The sequence below is a fragment of the Mus caroli genome, unplaced genomic scaffold (genome assembly GCF_978045245.1).
Source record: "Mus caroli unplaced genomic scaffold, Mus_caroli_1 scaffold_5, whole genome shotgun sequence".
NCBI classification, from domain to species: domain Eukaryota; kingdom Metazoa; phylum Chordata; class Mammalia; order Rodentia; family Muridae; genus Mus; species Mus caroli.
In genome coordinates this window covers 12,775-32,806 of record NW_028227260.1, presented here as the reverse complement: position 1 = coordinate 32,806, position 20,032 = coordinate 12,775, and the positions used below count along the sequence as shown (strand labels likewise).

At 51.0% G+C, this 20,032-nt stretch overlaps 1 long non-coding RNA gene across 2 annotated transcripts; it reads left to right on the top strand.

Moving 5' to 3' along the window:
* The first annotated feature begins 9,742 nt into the window (after positions 1-9,742).
* On the top strand, positions 9,743-19,291 carry LOC147004440 (uncharacterized). 2 transcript variants are annotated; one of them, XR_015047117.1, is made up of 4 exons: positions 9,743-10,165; positions 10,269-10,400; positions 10,779-10,900; positions 19,114-19,291. It is a non-coding gene; the product is annotated as an uncharacterized LOC147004440 (long non-coding RNA). The 2 variants fall into 2 exon arrangements; XR_015047118.1 differs by lacking the exon at positions 10,269-10,400.
* Positions 19,292-20,032: the final 741 nt, after the last annotated feature.

Sequence of the window (20,032 nt, the reverse complement as noted above, 5' to 3'; positions counted from 1 at the left end):
GCCCTAGCCCTAGCCCTAAACCTAACTAGGGTTAGCCCTAAACCTAACTAGCACTAACCCTAACCCTAAACCTAACACTAACCCTAATTATAACCCTAACTCTAGCCCTAACCCTAACCATATCCATAACCCTAACCTAACTCTAGCCCTAACCCAACACTAACCCTACTAACCCAACACTAACCCTAACCCAACACTAACCCTAGGGGAGAAGGAAGCCAGGGGGACAGAGAGACTCAGAGACCCCGGGCTGCACAGGCCATGGTAAAGGCCAGGCAGGCCAGGTCAGGAGGAAAGAAGGAAGAAGGAAGGAAGAAGGAAGGAGAACCGGGGCGGGGAGGCACGGAGAATGCACAGCCGGGATGGTGCCTCTCGGTCGGACGCGGACTCGGGCTTTGGTCCCCGGGGAGAAGGGAGAAGGAGGGACGGAGAGACAGGGGGACAGAGAGACAGACAGACCCGGGCTGCGCAGGCCACGGTCGAGGCCAGGCGGGCCGGGTGAGGAGGAAAGAAGGGAGAAGGAAAAAAGAAGGAAGGAGAACCGGGGCAGGCAGACCGGGGAGGCACAGAGGATGCACAGCCGGGATATGGGGCCTCTCGGTCGGACTCGGACTCGGGCTTGGTCCCCGGGGAGAAGGGAGAAGGAAGGGAGGAAGCCAGGGGGAATAGAGAGATGCAGAGATGCAGAGAAGGTAGGAGAAGGTAGGAGAAGGTAGGAGAAGGTAGGAGACCAGGGCAGAGAGACGTGAGGAAGCCGGGATGGGTCTCTCGTTGGCGGACACCTACGCCAGGCAGCCCTGGGTGGAAGGGAGAAGGAGAGGCACAGCGAGACTTAGAGACAGAGAGAGAAACAGAGACACTTAGAGACTTAGAGACACAGCGAGACTTAGAGACTTAGAAAAAGAGACAGAGGGACAGAGAGAGGCTCTGTCCCTACACTTCTACAGGTACAACGGTTGCAGAGGACGGAGATACTGAGCCGCCACAGGCCCGGGGACGCCACCGACGAAGCCACACCGCTCGCCTGGAACCCGGGCTGGGAATCGGGTCTCAGATTCACCCCCATTCTGCAGAGAAGGGAGGGGGAGAGGGGGACAGAGAGACAACAGAGACCCGAGCTGCGCAGGCCACGGTGAGGCCAGGCGGGCCGGGTCGGGAGGAAAGAAGAGAGAAGGAGGGAGAAGGAGAGGAGAACCGGGGCAGACAGACCGGGGAGGCACGGAGGACGCACAGCCGGGATGGTGCCTCTCGGTCGGACGCGGACTCGGGATTCGGTCCCCGGTGAGAAGGGAGAAGGAAGGGACAAAGAGACAGGGGGACAGAGAGACAGATAGAGACCCGAACTGCGCAGGCCACGGTCGAGGCCAGGCGGGCCGGGTGAGGAGGAAAGAAAAAAGCTTGTCGCCAGGGCCAGCAAGACACAATGAGGCTGGGATGGTGCCTCGCGGTCGGGCGCTGACTCCTGGCTTGGTCCCCTGGGTGGAAGAAGGAAAAAAAAAGGGAGGAAGCCAGGGGGATAGAGAGATGCAGAGTCCCCAGCTGCGCGGGTCACGGTAAAGACCAGGCAGGCCGGGTCAGGAAGAAGGTAGCTCGGAGAGAGAGAGAGACAGACCCGGGGTAGCGAGGCACACGAGAAGCCTGGATGTAGCCTCGCTGGCGGACACGGACTCGGGCTTGGTCCCCGGGGAGAAGGGAGAAGGAAAAAGAAGGTAGGAGAAAGAAGGAGAAGGTAGGAGACCAGGGCAGAGAGACGTGAGGAAGCCGGGATGGGTCTCTCGTTGGCGGACACCGACACCAGGCAGCCCTGGGAGGAAGGGAGAAGGAGAGGCACAGGGAGACTTAGAGACAGAGAGAGAAACAGAGACACTTAGAGAATTAGAGACACAGCGAGACTTAGAGACTTAGAAAAAAGAGACAGAGGGACAGAGAGAGGCTCTGTCCCTACACTTCTACAGGTACAACGGTTGAAGACGACGGAGATCTGAGCCGCCGCAGGCCCGGGGACGCCACCGACGAAGCCACACCCCTCGCCTGGAACCCGGGCTGGGATTCGGGTCTCAGTTTCGCCCCCATTCTGCAGAGAAGGGAGGGGGAGAGGGGGACAGAGAGACAACAGAGACCCGAACTCGGTCGGACACGGACTCGGGCTTCGTCCCCCGGGAGAAGGTAGAAGGAGGGAGAAGGTAGGAGAACCAGGGCAGGCAGACCGGGGAGGCTCGGAGGACGCACACCCGGGATGGTGACTCTCGGTCGGACACGGACTCGGGCTTGGTCCCCGGGAGAAGGGAGAAGGAAGGAGAAGGTAGGAGAACCGGGGCAGGCAGACCGGGGAGGCACGGAGGACGCACACCCGGGATGGGGCCTCTCGGTCGGGCACGGACTCGGGCTTGGTCCCCGGGAGAAGGGAGAAGCAGGGAGAAGGTAGGAGAACCGGGGCAGGCAGCCCGGGGAGGCACGGAGGACGCACACCCGGGATGGGGCCTCTCGGTCGGGCATGGACTCCGGCTCGGTCCCCGGGAGAAGGGAGAAGGAGGGAGAAGGTACAAGAACCGGGGCAGGCAGACCGGGGAGGCACGGAGGACGCACACCCGGGATGGGGCCTCTCGGTCGGGCACGGACTCGGGCTCTGTCCCCGGGAGAAGGGAGAAGGCAGGAGAAGGAAAGGTTTTTTCGCCACCGGGGGGCGCTGAGATAGGCCCTGTGTCCTATGGAAACTACATCTCCCATGAGCACCCGGTGCTCACTTCCTGTCTAAAATGGAGCCACTTCCAAACTAACTTTTAAAAAAAATTTAAGGTAAAATAAATATTTTTTAAATGTCCAATAAAATTATTTTTTTCAAGCATTACACTTGAAAATAATTTTTTTTCAAAATCTCACTTAACTAATTTTTAAAAAAATTTTAAAGAAAGTATTTTTAAAATGTCCAAAAAAATTATTTTTTTCAAGCATTACACTTGAAAATAATTTTTTGTTCAAAATCTCACTTAACTAATTTTTAAAAAAATTTTAAAGAAAGTATTTTTAAAATGTCCAAAAAAATTATTTTTTCAAGCATTACACTTGAAAATAATTTTTTTTCAAAATCTCACTTAACTAATTTTTAAAAAAATTTTAAAGAAAGTATTTTTAAAATGTCCAAAATAATTATTTTTTTCAAGCATTACACTTGAAAATAATTTTTTGTTCAAAATCTCACTTAACTAATTTTTAAAAAAATTTTAAAGAAAGTATTTTTAAAATGTCCAAAAAAATTATTTTTTCAAGCATTACACTTGAAAATAATTTTTTTTCAAAATCTCACTTAACTAATTTTTAAAAAAATTTTAAAGAAAGTATTTTTAAAATGTCCAAAAAAATTATTTTTTTCAAGCATTACACTTGAAAATAAAATTTTTTCAAATTCTCAGTTACCCATTTTTTTCTAGGTAAACTGACATTAAGGTTCATTTAAAAATCTCAATCAAAAGGCGCGGAATCGCCCCGCGGAGAAGGAACGAGACAGAGGTACAGAGAGAGACTCTCTTCACCTATACTCCTACAGGTTCAACGGAACGGCGGGACGCGGGTCCGCGCCGCCGCCAGCCCGGGGACTCTGGCGGCCCCGCCACACTGCGCTCCTGGAACTCTGGCCTGGGAGCAGCCGCCAGATTCCTTCCCTTCCGCCGGAGAACCAGCGCGGCGGTTGCGTTTTTTCGCCACCGGGTGGCGCGGAGATAGGCTCTGTGTCCTGTGGAGACTACATCTCCCACGAGCACCCGGGGCTCACTTCCTGTCTAAAATGGAGCCACTTCCAAACTCATTTCTTAAAAAATTTTAAAGTCAAATAAATTTTTTTCAAATGTCCAATGAAATCATTTATTTTCAAACGTTACGACAAATGAAAGTAAAATTTTTGACTTTACAATCTTACTACAATCACAATTAAAATCAATTTGTGTCAAATTTAAATGGACGTTAAATTTTTTTTTTTACATCTCCCATGAGCACCCGGGGCTCACTCCCTGTCTAAAATGGAGAATCTTAAAATCTAATTTTTAAAAAGTTTTTAAAGTTAAATAATTTTTTATTAAATTTCCAATAAAATTATTTTTTTAGAAAATTTTAAAAAATTGACAATTTTTTTAAAATCTCAAAAAAATTTTTTTCAATTAGTATTGACTTTAAAATCTTATTACAATCTCGATTAAAATCCATTTGTGTCAAAATGAGATTGGACGTTAAAATTTTACTAAAATCTCAATTGAAAGCAATTTTTTACTTTAAATCGACATTAGAATTTTCTTAAAACCTCAATTAAAATCAATTATCTACGTAAATTGACGTTAAAATATTTTTAAAATCTAAATCTAATTCCCTCATTTTCAATATAAAGGAGAGGAATTAAAACCCTGGGTGGATTCACAGGGAGTCAGTCCTGTGTGGCGAGCCCACCAGCCACCCGGGTCCACAAAAACTACATCTCCTACGAGGACCCGGGGCGCTCAATTCCGGTCCAAACTGGAGGCTCTTCCGGTTGGCCGGCAGTGACCGTGCCTGTTTTGCATAATGAGATTCAAATGAGGGTTGGATTTGCATATTGAGGTTGAGAACTACATCTCCCATGAGGACCCGGGGCTCACTTCCGGTCAGAAATGGAGGAACTTCCGGTTGTAGTCCAGAAAAGAACTACAGCTCCCATGAGGACCCGGGACTCACTTCCGGTGCAAAATGGAGGCACTTCCGGCTGTAGTCCAGAAAAGAACTACAGCTCCCATGAGGACCCGGGGCTCACTTCCGGTGCAAAATGGAGGAACTTCCGGTTGTAGTCCAGAAAAGAACTAAATCTCCCATGAGTACCCGGGGTTCACTTCCGGTCCAAGATGGAGGAACTTCCGGTTGTAGTCCACAAAAGAACTACATCGCCCATGAGGACCCGGGGCTCACTTCCGGTCAGAAATGGAGGAACTTCCGGTTGTAGTCCACAAAAGAACTACGTCTCCCATGAGGACCCGGGGCTCACTTCCGGTCCAAAATGGAGGCACTTCCGGTTGTAGTCCACAAAAGAACTACACCTCCCATGAGGACCCGGGACTCACTTCCGTTCCAAGATGGAGAAACTTCCGGTTGTAGTCCAGAAAAGAACTACATCTCCCATGAGGACCCGGGGTTCACTTCCGGTGCAAAATGGAGGAACTTCCGGTTGTAGTCCACAAAAGAACTACATCTCCCATGAGTACCCGGGGTTCACTTCCGGTCCAAGATGAAGGAACTTCCGGTTGTAGTCCACAAAAGAACTACATCGCCCATGAGGACCCGGGGCTCACTTCCGGTGCAAAATGGAGGCACTTCCGGTTGTAGTCCACAGAAGAACTACGTCTCCCATGAGGACCCGGGGCTCACTTCCGGTGCAAAATGGAGGCACTTCCGGTTGTAGTCCACAAAAGAACTACATCTCCCATGAGGACCCGGGGCTCACTTCCGGTTAGAAATGGAGAAACTTCCGGTTGTAGTCCAAAATAGAACTTCATCTCCCATGAGGACCCGGGGCTCACTTCCGGTCCAAAATGGAGGCACTTCCGGTTGTAGTCCAGAAAAGAACTACATCTCCCATGAGGACCCGGGGCTGACTTCCGGTCAGAAATGGAGGAACTTCCGGTTGTAGTCCACAAAAGAACTACATCTCCCATTAGGACCCGGGACTCACTTCCGGTCCAAGATGGAGGAACTTCCGGTTGTAGTCCACAGAAGAACTACATCTCCCATGAGGATCCGGGGCTAACTTCCGGTCCAAGATGGAGGAACTTCCGGTTGTAGTCCACAGAAGAACTACATCTCCCATGAGTACCCGGGGCTAACTTCCGGTCCAAGATGGAGGAACTTCCGGTTGTAGTCCACAGAAGAACTACATCTCCCATGAGGACCCGGGGCTCACTTCCGGTCCAAAATGGAGGCACTTCCGGTTGTAGTCCAGAAAAGAACTACATCTCCCATGAGGACCCGGGGCTGACTTCCGGTCAGAAATGGAGGAACTTCCGGTTGTAGTCCACAAAAGAACTACATCTCCCATTAGGACCCGGGACTCACTTCCGGTCCAAGATGGAGGAACTTCCGGTTGTAGTCCACAGAAGAACTACATCTCCCATGAGGATCCGGGGCTAACTTCCGGTCCAAGATGGAGGAACTTCCGGTTGTAGTCCACAGAAGAACTACATCTCCCATGAGTACCCGGGGCTAACTTCCGGTCCAAGATGGAGGAACTTCCGGTTGTAGTCCACAGAAGAACTACATCTCCCATGAGGACCCGGGGCTCACTTCCGGTTGTAGTCCACAAAAGAACTACATCTCCCATGAGGATCCGGGGCTAACTTCCGGTCCAAGATGGAGGAACTTCCGGTTGTAGTCCACAGAAGAACTACATCTCCCATGAGTACCCGGGGCTCACTTCCTGTTTAAAATGGAGAAACTTCCGGTTGTAGTCCAAAAAAGAACTACAGCTCCCATGAGGACCCGGGGCTCACTTCTGGTGCAAAATGGAGGAACTTCCGGTTGTAGTCCAGAAAAGAACTACATCTCCCATGAGGACCCGGGGCTCACTTCCGGTTGTAGTCCACAGAAGAACTACATCTCCCATGAGGACCCGGGGCTCACTTCCGGTTGTAGTCCAGAAAAGAACTACATCTCCCATGAGGACCCGGGGCTCACTTCCGGTTGTAGTCCACAGAAGAACTACAGCTCCCATGAGGACCCGGGGCTCACTTCCGGTGCAAAATGGAGGAACTTCCGGTTGTAGTCCAGAAAAGAACTACATCTCCCATGAGGACCCGGGGCTCACTTCCGGTTGTAGTCCAGAAAAGAACTACATCTCCCGGGGTTCACTTCCTGTGCAAAATGGAGGCACTTCCGGTTAGCATGCAGTTACACTGCATAAACACCAGGGGGCGCTAGAGAATCTGTAGTCCACACCAAAAAACTACATCTCCCATGAGAACCCGGGGCTCACTTCCGGTCCAAAATGGAGGAACTTCCGGTTGTAGTCCACACCAAAAAACTACATCTCCCATGAGGACCCGGGGCTCACTTCCGGTGCAAAATGGAGGAACTTCCGGTTGTAGTCCAAAAAAGAACTTCATCTCCCATGAGGACCCGGGGCTCACTTCCGGTCCAAATGGAGGCACTTCCGGTTGTAGTCCACAAAAGAACTACATCTCCCATGAGGACCCGGGGCTCACTTCCGGTGAAAAATGGAGGCACTTCCGGTTGTAGTCCAGAAAAGAACTACAGCTCCCATGAGGACCCGGGGCTCACTTCCGGTTGTAGTCCACAGAAGAACGACATCTCCCATGAGGACCCGGGGCTCACTTCCGGTTGTAGTCCACAGAAGAACTACAGCTCCCACCTCACTTCCTGTCGGGCACAGGAAGGAAGTCGGGGCTCAGGCCTGCTGGGAGCCGTAGTCCCCACGTGGGTGAGAGCACAGACCTCTCGATCCGTCCGTCTGTCTGTCGGGGGACGACGCCCCGGGGACCGACCGACCCCGACCCCCCAGGGCCCCCCGAGAACCCGGTGTCGGGGCGACCCTGAGGCGGATCTGGGGCCTGGGACTACAACCCCCCGGGGCATGCTGGGAGACGTAGTCCCCCCGCGGGTGAGAGCAGCCCTCTGTCCACCCGTCCTCACCCCTCTCTCTGCCCGCCTCCCCGTCCCCAGGCCCCACCTCCCGAGAAACCGACCGAGGCCCCGCCCCCCGCGGCCCCCCAGACGTCCGGTCCCGGGGCGACCCCGAGGCCGCCGGGGAGGGCGGGGCCGCGCCCCCCGAGGCATGCTGGGAGCCGTGGCCGCCACGTGGCCCAAAGCTCCCGTGCGTGTGCGCCAAGTCCACCCCACGCCTCTCACCCCAGAGCCAGAGACCCACTGAGGCAGAGGCAGGGGGATGGCTGAGGTCACACACAGCCCTGGGTGCACGCCGTGAGCCCAAGGACACACAGACACACAGACACACAGACACACTGTGTGCTCAGCTCTGAGACCTGAAGCCCAGGCCTTTGAAACCTCCCAGGGGGCTCTGCTGGCTGTGTGACTGACTGACTGTGTGACTGACTGACTGTGTGCAGAGGCAGGGGACTGTCTGGGTTCCAGCCCGGCCTGCTGCACTCACTCACACACACACAGACACACACAGACACAGACACACTGTGTGCTCAGCTCTGAGACCTGAAGCCCAGGCCTTTGAAACCTCCCAGGGGGCTCTGCTGGCTGTGTGACTGACTGACTGTGTGACTGACTGACTGTGTGCAGAGGCAGGGGACTGTCTGGGTTCCAGCCCGGCCTGCTGCACTCACTCACTCACTCACACACACAGACACACACAGACACACTGTGTGCTCAGCTCTGAGACCTGAAGCCCAGGCCTTTGAAACCTCCCAGGGGGCTCTGCTGGCTGTGTGACTGACTGACTGTGTGACTGACTGACTGTGTGCAGAGGCAGGGCACTGTCTGGGTTCCAGCCCGGCCTGCTGCACTCACTCACACACACACACACACACAGACACACACAGACACACTGTGTGCTCAGCTCTGAGACCTGAAGCCCAGGCCTTTGAAACCTCCCAGGGGGCTCTGCTGGCTGTGTGACTGACTGACTGTGTGACTGACTGACTGTGTGCAGAGGCAGGGGACTGTCTGGGTTCCAGCCCGGCCTGCTGCACTCACTCACACACTCACACACACACACACAGACACACGGACACACTGTGTGCTCAGCTCTGAGACCTGAAGCCCAGGCCTTTGAAACCTCCCAGGGGGCTCTGCTGGCTGTGTGACTGACTGACTGTGTGACTGACTGACTGTGTGCAGAGGCAGGGCACTGTCTGGGTTCCAGCCCGGCCTGCTGCACTCACACACACACACACACAGACACACAGACACACAGACACACTGTGTGCTCAGCTCTGAGACCTGAAGCCCAGGCCTTTGAAACCTCCCAGGGGGCTCTGCTGGCTGTGTGACTGACTGACTGTGTGACTGACTGACTGTGTGCAGAGGCAGGGCACTGTCTGGGTTCCAGCCCGGCCTGCTGCACTCACTCACACACACACACACACACAGACACACAGACACACAGACACACTGTGTGCTCAGCTCTGAGACCTGAAGCCCAGGCCTTTGAAACCTCCCAGGGGGCTCTGCTGGCTGTGTGACTGACTGACTGTGTGACTGACTGACTGTGTGCAGAGGCAGGGCACTGTCTGGGTTCCAGCCCGGCCTGCTGCACTCACTCACACACACACAGACACACACAGACACACTGTGTGCTCAGCTCTGAGACCTGAAGCCCAGGCCTTTGAAACCTCCCAGGGGGCTCTGCTGGCTGTGTGACTGACTGACTGTGTGACTGACTGTGTCACTGACACACTGTGTGCTCAGCCCGCCCGGGGTCCCCCAGCCACCCCCGCGCCCGCCCGGGGTCCCCCGCTGCAGAGCCGTGACGTAAAATCGGGGTCTGGGGCGGCGCGGGGGACGTTTTGGGGCTTTTTTCAAACACGAACCGACCATGCGGTCTTAAGATGGAGGCACTTCCTGTCTGGCCCCGCCAGGCGGAGGCCGAGGCAGGGGGATGCCCGCCGTCACGGCGGGCTCGGGGCGCACAGTGGGGTCACGGGACGGCCACGCCCGGCCACGCGGGGAAACCCGGGCTCCGCCCGCACCCCCAGAATCGAGTCTCGGGTTCCAATTCTAGGCCTGGGGCACCACGTGTGTGTGTGTGGGGGGGAAGCGGGCCCGAGGCATGCTGGGAGACGTAGTTCTGAGCCGGAGTCCTGCGGGTCCCGGGCCCGGCCCGTCCTATCAGGGCCCCGCGGGGTGACGTCACGGGGGACCGGGGCTCCCGATTGGCCGCCGGGGCCGGGTGGGCGGGGCGGTCCCCGCCGCGCATGCTCAGTCCGCCCGCCCGTCTCCCAGCATTCCTCACGAGCGCCCAGAGCGTGCGGACGTGCGCACGCCGCTCTGCAGACCGCGGGCTCTGCCCGGCCTCCGCCGCCTCCTCCGCCCGCACCGCGCTCGGCCCAGCATGGCTGCCCCTGCCTCCCTGAGACTCTGCCGCCCCCGCCACCGCCAGGAACCCAGCCTCCCCGGGCCCCGCGCGGGAGACGCCGCCGCCGCCGGGCCGACTCTGCCTCCATGACCGGTGAGTGCGGGCCCCGGGCCCGGCCCTGCCCGAGCTCCCGACCTCCCTGCTCGCTCCCGGCCATGCCCCTGCCTCAGACTCAGGCCCGCCCTGCTCCCCACAGGCCCCGCCGTGCCCAGACGGGGCTCCCTCGGCCCGCAGCCGCCGCCGCCAGGTTCCCCGGTTCCCGCCGGGTGACGCGAGGCCCGCCGTGTGCCCCCCGCCCGCCCGGGGTCCCCCGCTGCAGAGCCGTGACGTAAAATCGGGGTCTGGGGCGGCGCGGGGGACGTTTTGGGGCTTTTTTCAAACACGAACCGACCATGCGGTCTAAGATGGAGGCACTTCCTGTCTGGAACAGGAAGAGAAGGCTGGGTGGGAGCGGGGCATGCTGGGAGCTGTAGTTCCGGTTTTTTTAGTTTTTTTTTCTCTCTCCCTGACTCGGGGGCTCTGGGTTTCGTCCCGAGACGCCCGCGGGGCTCGGGCGCGTCCCCCCGTGGCGGGACCGCGTCACGCGCGCGCCCCGGTGTCTTTAATTATTATTTTTTGGGGTGGGGCTCCTCTGGGGTGGGGGATTTCGTCGGCTCTGCACGTCTAACGTGCGTCTCTCTGCGTATGCATCCGGATCCCGCGCCAGCGCCCACCGCTGACCGCCGCCCACCGTGACGTCACCCGCGGACGCAGCACACACGCAGACGTGGACGCCGCGGTCAAGATGTCTCTGCCCTCCACGCTGGACGGACGGACGGACACCCCGAGGTAGGAAGCCCGCGCCGCCCGCACCCGCCACAGCACGCACGACACACACACACGCTAGGTCACGCACGAGCACACACGACACGCACACGGCAGGCACACGCATCCGCACCGGGACTCAGGACGCCGACGACACGGACGCCCGCCGCGGTCAAGATGTCTGCGTGAGCCCCCCGCCGCCGCCGCCGTGCTGGACGGACGCCCCGACGAGGTAGGACGCACAGCGCCGACCACCGCCACACACACACACACACAAACACACCCGCCCACAGGGGCTCAGGGACCCGGGCGGGCACCGCGACCTCCCAGCGTGGTTCCGCCCCGAGGAGACCCCGGCTCTGGGGCGCCACCCGGTGGCGACGGGACGTCACTGCCACGCTCCCGTTCTTTTTTTCAGACCTGGTCATTTTTTTTCCCATGATTTTATATTTTTAATTTTTGGGTGTTCCTGTTAGAAACCTGCTCTGGGGCGCCACCCGGCGGCCGCAGGACGCCACTGCGTCGCAACAAATTTTTTTTTTAATCCTTTTATTTCAAATTATGATCTATGTTTAATTGTGGAGTGTTTCTGACTTGGGATTTCTTTTATAATTATTATTTAATTTTCATCTTTTGAGTTTTTCTCTCAGAAATCAGCTCTGCCACGCGAACCCGTTGCAACAGGGCGTTACCGCAATGCTCCAATTTCTTTTTTTTTTTTTTTTTTGTTTTACGAGATAGGGTTTTTTATTTTGAATTTTATTTTGAATTTGTTTTTTTTTTCAAATTATGATATATTTTTAATTTTGGAGTGTTTCTGACTTGGGATTTCTTTTCCAATTATTATTTTATTTTCATCTTTTGAGTTTTTCTCTCAGAAATCATTGCAACAGGGCCTCACTGCTCTCTCATATTTGCATAGTGATGCAGTCTGAACCCGCCCAGATATTTAAATTAGACACTCCCACTCTCGTCGTGACATAGTGAGGCAGTCAGAGGTGCCAATGAGGCTCAGATTTGCCTCATGAGGCTCTCAGGAACCGCCCAGATATTCAAATTAGACACTCCCACCCTCATATTTGCATAGTAGGGCTGTCAGAACCCGCCCAGATATTTAAATTAGACACTCCCACTCTCATATTTGCATAGTGATGCAGTCAGAACACGCCCAGATATTTAAATTAGACACTCCCACCCTCATATTTGCATAGTAGGGCTGTCAGAACCCGCCCAGATATTTAAATTAGACTCTCCCACTCTCGTCGTGGCATAGTGAGGCAGTCAGAGGTGCCAATGAGGGTCAGATTTGCATCATGAGGCTCTCAGGAACCGCCCAGATATTGAAATTAGACACTCCCACTAGTGGCAAAGTATCGTAGTGAGGCACTCAGAGGTGATGGGACGTTACTGCAACACTCAATTCTTTTTTTAAGACCTGGTAATATTTTTTCCAATTATTTTATATTTTTAATTTTTGAGTGTTTATGTTAGAAACCTGCTCTGGGGCGCCACCCGGCGGCCACAGGTCTTCACTTCATCACCCCAAATTTTTTTTAATTCATTTTTTTTTCAAATTATGATATATTTTTAATTTTGGAGTGTTTCTGACTTGGGATTTCTTTTCCAATTATTATTTTATTTTCATTTTTTGAGTTTTTCTCTCAGAAAACATCTCCGCCTCACGAAACCATTGCAAAAGGGCCTTATTGCAACAGGGTCCAATTTTTTTTTGTCTTCTTTTTTGTTTTACAAGTTAGGGTTTTTTATTTTGAATGTGTAACTGTTGAATGTTTTTTTTTAATTTTTAAAAACGTTCCAATTTTGGGGGATTTTTCTCAATGCTCTATATTTTTTTCTAACGCAGGAAAACTGGTGCAGGTTTAATTTAGAACAGTGAACACACCTGAAGGTTTAAATTGTGACCAGAGAAACTCGGGCGGGGTTAAATTAGGACCAGAGAAACTCGGGCAAGGTTAATTTAGAACCAGAGAAACTCGGGCAGGGTTAAATTAGAACCAGGGAAACTCGGGCAGGGTTAAATTAGAACCAGAGAAACTCGGGCAGGGTTAAATTAGAACCAGGGAAACTCGGGCGGGGTTAAATTAGAACCAGGGAAACTCGGGCGGGGTTAAATTAGAACCAGGGAAACTCAGGCGGGGTTAAATTAGAACCAGGGAAACTCGGGCGGGGTTAAATTAGGACCAGGGAAACACGGGCGGGGTTAAATTAGAACCAGGGAAACTCGGTCAGGGTTAAATTAGAACCAGGGAAACTCGGGCGGGGTTCTCACACGCATGTTTGCATGAGGAGGCACACTGAGTGCAAATGACTGTCAGATTTGCATAGAGGCAGTGAGGACCCGCCCAGATATGCAAATTACACACAATCTTGAATCAAGTTTCAAAATAGACACTCCTCATCAAACCCTAACCCTAACCCTACCCTAACCCTAACCCTAACCTAACCCTAACCCCAATCCTAACCCTAACCCTAATTCTAACCCTAACCCTAACCTAACCCTAACCCCAATCCTAACCCTAACCCTAACCCTAACCCCAACCCTAACCCTAACCCTAACCCCAATCCTAACCCTAACCCTAACTCTAACCCTAACTCTAACCCTAACCCTAACCCCAATCCTAACCCTAACCCTAACCCTAACCCCAATCCTAACCCTAACCCTAACCCTAACCCTAACTCTAACCCTAACCCTAACTCTAACCCTAACTCTAACCCTAACCCTAACCCCAATCCTAACCCTAACCCTAACCCCAATCCTAACCCTAACCCCAATCCTAACCCTAACCCTAACCCCAATTCTAACCCTAACCCTAACCCTAACCCTAACCCCAATCCTAACCCTAACCCTAACCCTAACCCCAATCCTAACCCTAACCCTAACCCTAACCCTAACCCTAACCCTAACCCTAACCGCAATCCTAACCCTAACCCCAATCCTAACCCTAACCCTAACCCCAATCCTAACCCTAACCCCAATCCTAACTCTAACCCTAACTCTAACCCTAACCCAAATCCTAACCCTAACCCTTACCCTAACCCTAACCCTAGTTCTAACCCTAATTCTAACCCTAACCCTAACCCTGACATCTAAATTTGGCTCAGATTTGCATCATGAGGCACTCAGGAACCGCCCAGACACTCCCACTCTCATATTTGCAAAATGAGGCAGTCAGAACCCGCCCAGATATTTAAATTAGGGTTACTGAGGGCTAGGGTTAGTGGGGCCTAGGGTTAGTCGGGCCTAGGTTTACTGAATTCTAGGGTTACTAAGTTCTAGGGTTACTGAGGTCTAGGGTTACTGAGTTCTAGGGTTACTGAGGTCTAGGGTTACTGAGTTCTAGGGTTACTGAGTTCTAGGGTTACTGAGTTCTAGGGTTACTGAGGTCTAGGGTTACTGAGGTCTACGGTTACTGAGTTCTAGGGTTACTGAGGTCTAGGGTTACTGAGTTCTAGGGTTACTGAGTTCTAGGGTTACTGAGTTCTAGGGTTACTGAGGTCTACGGTTACTGAGTTCTAGGGTTACTGAGTTCTAGGGTTACTGAGTTCTAGGGTTACTGAGGTCTAGGGTTACTGAGGTCTAGGGTTACTGAATTCTAGGGTTACTGAGTTCTAGGGTTACTGAGGTCTAGGGTTACTGAGGTCTACGGTTACTGAGTTCTAGGGTTACTGAGGGCTAGGGTTACTGAGTTCTAGGGTTACTGAGGTCTACGGTTACTGAGTTCTAGGGTTACTGAGGGCTAGGGTTACTGAGTTCTAGGGTTACTGAGGTCTAGGGTTACTGAGGTCTACGGTTACTGAGTTCTAGGGTTACTGAGTTCTAGGGTTACTGAGTTCTAGAGTTACTGAGGTCTACGGTTACTGAGTTCTAGGGTTACTGAGGGCTAGGGTTACTGAGTTCTAGGGTTACTGAGGTCTAGGGTTACTGAGGTCTAGGGTTACTGAAGTCTAGGGTTACTGAGTTCTAGGGTTACTGAGTTCTAGGGTTACTGAGGGCTAGGGTTACTGAGTTCTAGGGTTACTGAGTTCTAGGGTTACTGAGGGCTAGGGTTACTGAGGTCTAGGGTTACTGAGGGCTAGGGTTACTGAGTTCTAGGGTTACTGAGGTCTAGGGTTACTGAGTTCTAGGGTTACTGAGGTCTAGGGTTACTGAGTTCTAGGGTTACTGAGGTCTAGGGTTACTGAGTTCTAGGGTTACTGAGTTCTAGGGTTACTGAGTTCTAGGGTTACTGAGGGCTAGGGTTACTGAGGTCTAGGGTTACTGAGGGCTAGGGTTACTGAGGTCTAGGGTTACTGAGGTCTAGGGTTACTGAGTTCTAGGGTTACTGAGGTCTAGGGTTACTGAGTTCTAGGGTTACTGAGTTCTAGGGTTACTGAGTTCTAGGGTTACTGAGGTCTAGGGTTACTGAGGTCTAGGGTTACTGAGTTCTAGGGTTACTGAGGTCTAGGGTTACTGAGGTCTAGGGTTACTGAGTTCTAGGGTTACTGAGTTCTAGGGTTACTGAGTTCTAGGGTTACTGAGGTCTAGGGTTACTGAGTTCTAGGGTTACTGAGGTCTAGGGTTACTGAGGTCTAGGGTTACTGAGTTCTAGGGTTACTGAGTTCTAGGGTTACTGAGTTCTAGGGTTACTGAGGTCTAGGGTTACTGAGTTCTAGGGTTACTGAGGTCTAGGGTTACTGAGTTCTAGGGTTACTGAGGTCTAGGGTTACTGAGGTCTAGGGTTACTGAGTTCTAGGGTTACTGAGGTCTAGGGTTACTGAGTTCTAGGGTTACTGAGTTCTAGGGTTACTGAGTTCTAGGGTTACTGAGTTCTAGGGTTACTGAGGTCTAGGGTTACTGAGGTCTAGGGTTACTGAGGTCTAGGGTTACTGAGGTCTAGGGTTACTGAGTTCTAGGGTTACTGAGGCCTAGGCATTCTCTTATTCAAATTATGTAACACTTGGTGGCAGTCAGCGATGCTAATTAGGCTCTGATTTGCATAATGATGCTGTCAGAACCCGCCCAGATATTGAAATTAGACACTCCCTCTCTCAGATTTGCATAACGAGCACTCTGAGACTCACAATTGGCTCAGATTAGCATGATGAGTCACTTAGGACCGCCCAGATATTGAAATTAGACACTCCCACTCTCATATTAGCATAACGATGCTGTCAGAACCCGCCCAGATATTGAAATTAGACACTCCTACTCTCAGATTTGCATAACGAAGCACTCTGAGATTCGCAATTGGCTCAGATCAGCAGGATGAGTCACTTCGGACCGCCAAGATATTGAAATTAGACACTCCCACTCTCATATTAGCATAATGATGCTGTCAGAACCCGCCCAGATATTGAAATTAGACACTCCCTCTCTCAGATTTGCATAACGAAGCACTCTGAGATTCACAATTGGCTCAGATTAGCAGGATGACTCACTTAGGACCGCCCAGATATTGAAATTAGACACTCCCACTCTCAGATTTGCATAATGATGCTGTCAGAACCCGCCCAGGTATTGAAATTAGACACTCCCTCTCTCAGATTTGCATAACGAGCACTCTGAGACTCACAATTGGCTCAGATTAGCAGGATGAGTCACTTAGGACCGCCCAGATATTGAAATTAGACACTCCCACTCTCATATTAGCATAACGAAGCAGTCTGAGATTCACAATTGGCTCAGATTAGCAGGACGAGTCACTTAGGACCGCCCAGATATTTAAATTAGACACTCCCTCTCTCAGATTTGCATAACGAAGCAGTCTGAGATTCACAATTGGCTCAGATTAGCAGGATGAGTCACTTAGGACCGCCCAGATATTGAAATTAGACACTCCCACTCTCAGATTTGCATAACGAAGCAGTCTGAGATTCACAATTGGCTCAGATTAGCAGGATGAGTCACTTAGGACCGCCCAGATATTGAAATTAGACACTCCCACTCTCTTATTTGAATAATGAGGCAGTCGTAGATGTAAATTAGTCTCATATTTGCATGATGAGGCAATTAGGACCACCTATGAATCAAATTAGATATTCCTACTCTCATAGATGCATATTTAAATTAGACACTCCCACTCTCAGATTTGCATAACGAAGCACTCTGAGACTCACAATTGGCTCAGAATAGCAGGACGAGTCAGTTAGGACCGCCCAGATATTGAAATTAGACACTCCCCCTCTCAGATTTGCATAATGAGGCTCTCTGAGACTCACCATTGGCTCAGAATAGCATGACGAGTCAGTTAGGACCGCCCAGATATTGAAATTAGACACTCCCACCCTCAGATTTGCATAATGAGGCTCTCTGAGACTCACCATTGGCTCAGAATAGCATGACGAGTCAGTTAGGACCGCCCAGATATTGAAATTAGACACTCCCACCCTCAGATTTGCATAATGAGGCTCTCTGAGACTCACCATTGGCTCAGAATAGCATGACGAGTCAGTTAGGACCGCCCAGATATTGAAATTAGACACTCCCCCTCTCAGATTTGCATAATGAGGCTCTCTGAGACTCACCATTGGCTCAGAATAGCAGGACGAGTCACTTAGGACCGCCCAGATATTGAAATTAAATACTCCCACTCTCATATTAGCATAATGATGCTGTCAGAACCCGCCCAGATATTGAAATTAGACACTCCCACTCTCAGATTTGCATAACGAAGCACTCTGAGACTCACAATTGGCTCACATTAGCAGGATGAGTCACTTAGGAATCGCCGAGATATTGAAATTAGACACTCCCACTCTCAGGCTTGCATAATGAGGCTCTCTGAGATTCACCATTGGCTCAGATTAGCATGATGAGTGATTTAGGACCGCCCCGATATTAAACTTAGATACTCCCCCTCTCTTATTTGCATAATGAGGCAGTCGTAGATGCAAAATTAGTCTCATATTTGCATGATGAGGCAATTAGGACCAACCACCTATGAATCAAATTAGATATTCCAACTCTCATAGATGCATATTCAAATTAGAAATTCCCACTCTCAGATTTGCATAAAGAAGCACTGTGAGATTCACAATTGGCTCAGAGCAGCAGGACGAGTCAGTTAGGACCGCCCAGATATTGAAATTAGACACTCCCACCCTCAGATTTGCATAAATTAGACACTCCCACTCTCAGATTTGCATAAAGAAGCACTGTGAGATTCACAATTGGCTCAGATCAGCAGGACGAGTCAGTTAGGACCGCCCAGATATTCAAATTAGACACTCCCACCCTCAGATTTGCATAGATTAGACACTCCCACCCTCATATTTGCATCATGAGGCAGAGCTAGCTGCCCATTTGGTCAACTGGGGACTTTTTGGATAGCATTGGAAATGTAATGGAGGAAAAATCTAATTAAAAAAAAAAAAGAAAAAGGAAAAAAAAAAAGATTTGCTTCATGAGCCTCTAGGGAACCGCGCAGATATTGAAATTAGACACTCCCACTCTCCTATTTGCATAATGGGGCTGTCGCAACCCCCCCCGTATATTGAAATTAGACACTCCCCCTCTCCTATTTGCATCGTGAGGCAGTCATAGATGTAAATTAGTCTCAGATTTGCTTGAGGAGGCAATTAGGACGACCTATTAATCAAATTAGATGCATATTCAAATTAGACACTCCCACTCTCAGGCTTGCATAATGAGGCAGCCTGAGACTCACCATTGGCTCAGAATAGCATGACGAGTCAGTTAGGACCGCCCAGATTAGACACTCCAATTAGCATTGGAAATGTAATGGAGGAAAATACCTAATTTAAAAAAAAAAGAAAAACGAAAAAAAAAAAAAGATTTGCTTCATGAGGCGCTCAGGAACCGCCCAGATATTGAAATTAGACACTCCCACCCTTAGATTTGCATCATGAGGCAGTCATAGATGTAAATTAGTCTCAGATTTGCTTGAGGAGGCAATTAGGACCGCCTATTAATCAAATTAGATGCATATTCAAATTAGACACTCCCACTCTCAGGCTTGCATAATGAGGCAGCCTGAGACTCACCATTGGCTCAGAATAGCATGACGAGTCAGTTAGGACCGCCCAGATTAGACACTCCAATTAGCATTGGAAATGTAATGGAGGAAAATACCTAATTTAAAAAAAAAAAAAAAGAGAAAAAAAAAAGATTTGCTGAATAGGGATTCAGCACAGACATTGACCGCTCTCTCTCTCACTCTCTCTCTCTCTCTCTCTCTCTCTCTCTCTCTCTCTCTCTCTCTCTCTGCCTTTCCCAGTCAGGCGGAGGACACCGCGGGAAGGCTGCCTTCGGGACAGAGGAGGGTCGCGCATCACCGTGGAGATGGAACCGCCGTCCCTCCCAGTTAATATGCACAAATGCACGCGCATGCAGACGGCGCTGAGACGCGTCTGTGAATGTCCCCTCCAATAAAATTGCTCTCGACGTGAAAACTATTCTGTGTGTCCACGCCTTTAATTCGCATAACACGCCCCTATTCGCATAAGACACGCCCATGGAGCTTTAGGCCACACCCCTACTCCTATAGGAACATCCCTACCTTCCACCCTCCCAACCAGAGATCAGACAGACAGAGATAGAGCACGCCCATCCAGTCAGAACCCGCCCAGATATTTAAATTAGACACTCCTACTTGCATAATGAGGCAGTCTGAGATTTACAATTGGCTCAGATTAGCATGATGAGTCAGTTAGGACCGCCCAGATATTTAAATTAGACACTCCCCCTCCCATATTTGCATAATGAGGCTGTCAGAACCCGCCCAGATATTTAAATTAGAGACTCCCCCTCTCAGATTTGCATAATGAGGCACTCTGAGATTTACAATTGGCTCAGATTAGCATGATGAGTCAGGTAGGACCGCCCAGATATTTAAATTAGACACTCCCCCTCCCATATTTGCATCCTGCGGCTGTCAGAACCTGCCCAGATATGGAAATTAGACACTCCTACTCTCTGATTTGCATAATGAGGCTGTCTGAGACTCACAATTGGCTCAGATTAGCATGATGAGTCATTTAGGACCGCCCAGATATTTAAATTAGGCACTCCCCCTACCATATTTGCATCATGAGGCTGTCAGAACCCGCCCCGATATTTAAATTAGACACTGCCCCTCTCTTATTTGCATAATGAGCCTCTTCCTACCTTCTGCCCTCCCAACCAGAGATTAGACA